This window comes from Syzygium oleosum, unplaced genomic scaffold (genome assembly GCF_021117445.2).
Source record: "Syzygium oleosum isolate NSW1041296 unplaced genomic scaffold, Sole_v2.1 Sole_v2.04, whole genome shotgun sequence".
In the NCBI taxonomy this organism is placed as follows: domain Eukaryota; kingdom Viridiplantae; phylum Streptophyta; class Magnoliopsida; order Myrtales; family Myrtaceae; genus Syzygium; species Syzygium oleosum.
Window position 1 is genome coordinate 4,830,528 of NW_026607488.1, and position 3,405 is coordinate 4,833,932.

At 40.4% G+C, this 3,405-nt stretch overlaps 1 pseudogene; it reads left to right on the top strand.

The window, feature by feature from the left end:
* Positions 1 to 2,426: 2,426 nt before the first annotated feature.
* Positions 2,427 to 2,934, top strand: LOC115674390 (lachrymatory-factor synthase-like; annotated as a pseudogene).
* Positions 2,935 to 3,405: the final 471 nt, after the last annotated feature.

The window sequence follows — 3,405 nt, forward strand, 5'->3', positions numbered from 1 at the left end:
AGCATAACGTAGAATCCGAAATTTTGCTCTGAGCTGCTTTTCTTGTTGATATTGTTTCATTCTCCTGAAGATCTTTACTGTGATAATCTTGTCGTATAGTAATCATGTGAAAGATCAAGTATACAAGAGTAAGTGCAGTAACTGGGTCCTGATAGTGTGATCTATCATTTGTAAAGGATGAGCACTTGCCAATTGTAACTTATTGAGCAGATTATTAGTGCAATCCAGCCCGTATTGCGGCTGTTAGTCTGGAGAGTAGATGTACGCTTGGGGATAAAGCCGAACCACTATATATCTACTTGTGAATCTTATATCTTTTCACTATTGGCATTACTTGATCTTTATTATCACGATTTGTCAAATAGCAGTATTTACCTGATTTCCATAAACTATTTCTATCAATGTTTTAAATTGAACTTGTTATATTCCGCAAATATTTTTCATTGTTCTCAAGCAACCTATTAACCCCCCCCCCCCCCTCCCCTCCCCTCCCTCTAGGTTGTATTGTTAGCCCCAACAAAGATTAACATTCAAGAGATGAAATAGCTACCTAGGAGAGAAATTGGAGGACCAGCAAACAGGGAGGAACTGACAAAGGTTTCAGATCTTATTTGCAGTGATATCCTAGCTTGAAATGAACAAATTATTATGAACGTGTTTGATGAGAGTACAGCCAATGAAATCCTCACAATTCCATTGGATCTGCAACAGAAAGAGGATAGATTGGTCTGGACGAGTACTAGATCGGGGGAGTACATTGTAGAAAGCGAACACAACACAATCAAAGAGACTAGAAAACAGAGTAGCTCGGCCATAGCCTCAACTTCTCATCAATTCCTTCGTGTTCCCTGGATAAGATTTGGAAGGTAGATACAAGCCCAAAAATTTCATTTTTTTCCTTTGGCGACTATGCCAGAATACACTGTAGATAAAGGTAAAACTAGTCAAACGGGGTATAGTGGAGGACAATACCTATGATTTATACAAGCAACACCCAAAAATCGCGAAGCACCTCTTCTTGCTTTGTCGTTGGACTTGTCAAGTGTGGAAGAACCTTGCAATACAGATACACATCTCACCTTATGGTCTTGGCCGAATTGATGAATGGCTACTACGATTCAAACATACCTCAACGAGTTTTAGCCTTCTAGCTATAGTTCTCTGGCGGATCTGGAAGGAGAGAAACAACTCTATTTTTCGCAATCAAAAACCAAACCTAAAAAACCTAGTTAGCTCAACCATGGCGGAAAATCAGTACTTCATTAACTGGGCTAGGTCGAAGAAGAAGGCAAAAGAATCTGAAAACCCATTATCTCAGATCTGGAAAGGCCCGGTTAGAGAATTCGTCAAAATCAATATCGACAGATCTTTTCTACCGAACGATGGAAGGAACTATCAGCTGCTTCTGTAGGAACTGTTACAAAGAAATGGTGGATGGCTTTGCAAAGATGGTTAGGGTGCACGTAACTAAGCAAGCCGAGACTTTAGCCATGGTCGAAACCCTCAAATTTCTATCAACTAGATTGGGTCAAAGTCTTGAGATTGAGTCAGACAGTCTTCTGCTGATAAGGACGCTCAGTGGAGAAGTACAAAGCTCGTGAGATTTGAAAACTCTAGTCAACGAGGCCAGAAACCTTCTTATCGGCTTCCCTAAGTTAAGCCTAGCCCATTGTAGAAAGGAGGCGAACAGGGTCGTGGATTGAATAGCGAATTCTCTTAGGATTGGGTCTCTTCCTCTTAATTGGTTATCAAGCCCACCAGAAGCCCTATGGGCCTCATTTTATTCTGATTCATGTCTTTTGTTCTCAAACTCTTTTTAGTTAATGCAATTGTTTTTTCCGAAAAAAAAAAAAGCTCAAAGACTCCTACACAAAAGAAAAAGCTCAAGACTCTGACCCAAAAGGAGAAAAGAGAGACGAGGAAAGAACGGCTGGCCTTTTTATTTCGTTCCCGAACTTTGGGCTTTTGGGCCTCAATTGAGCTCATGTCTATTGGGTTTGATTAAAGCTATCTGGGCCTAGGGGATCATTATTTCTAATGCTCCCTTTATTTATTTATTTGTTTATATTTATTATATATTTTTTGTTCTTTTTACCATTCTTTATTTTTTTTTAGTAAAATATATGCTTGATTTGCTAGCAAAAAAATTAAGTGACAACAGATATCACGCTGCACATAAGCTTCCGCTTATTTAGTTATTGACATGTATTTATATACGGTCAGAGTCTAAAAATAATCGATAATTTTTTAAATCTAGTCACTCACTTTAACCATAAACTATAATTTATTAAAAAAAAAGGATTTCTAGATATATTGTATACCAAGAGAAAGGGAATCTTGCTACCACATGTATTGGGCTTTATCCGATAAATGTCTCCATCTTTGCAATAACCCCAACGACTGACTCTCGCTCCCTCCCACACACAATGGCAGAAGAAACCCGGTCAAGATGGGAAGGCAAGGCCATTGCTGAGCTGAAAGGGCCAACCCCAGACCAAGTGTGGCCATTCTTGGCAGATTTTTTGCAACGTCCACAAGTTGTTTCCCCCCGTCGACACTTGCCACCGAGTCGAGGGCATCCCAGGCGAGCCCGGCCTTGTCCGGTACTGCACCTCCACCATGTTCGGCAACAACTCCGACCCGTCGAAGCTCAAATGGGCCAACGAGAGGCTCCCCATGATGGACCCTAGCGAGAAGTGCTTCAGCTATGAGGTCTTGGACAACAACGTTGGGTTCAAGAATTATGTCGCAACAATTAGAGCGATGCCCATGAAAGATGGGGATGGTAAGATGGGTGGGTGCATGATTGAGTGGTCATTCGTGTCTGATCCAGTTGAGGGTTGGGGGCTCCAAGAATTGTGTTCTTACATTGATTTTTTCCTCCAATCAATGGCCTAGAAGATAGAAAGTGCAATGCAAGAAACTAGTGGGTGAAGGGAGAAAGATGTCATCTCTCTTCTTGATTGATTATGTATGATTTAAAATATTTTCTTGATAAATTATGTATGCTTTAAATAATTTCTATAGTTGTGCTTTGCATTTTTTTGGAGATCTAATCTCAGCATGAATTACCGTTTTCCTTGCTTTATCCTCCTTTCTGAATTTTGATTTGAGAATTAATGATTTTATTTTATTTTTATTAATTATGGGACTTGACTAGCATAACAGCATCGTTACAAGCAACTTGTAACAGTGCAAGCAGGGCCGCAAATTCTACTTTGCAAACGATGAGCCACCGGAGAACAAACATAAAAATCTGTCGGTGGGAAATCAAGTGGAAAGAAAATATTGGGTACTTGAGCCCAATTGTCGGTTGCCATGTGTACACAATTGGCCCCACGTCTGGAGGTCTCCTCACTACATAAGAGAAGTCGAAGCTCCAAACAAGGGCTTCCGCGGCCTATC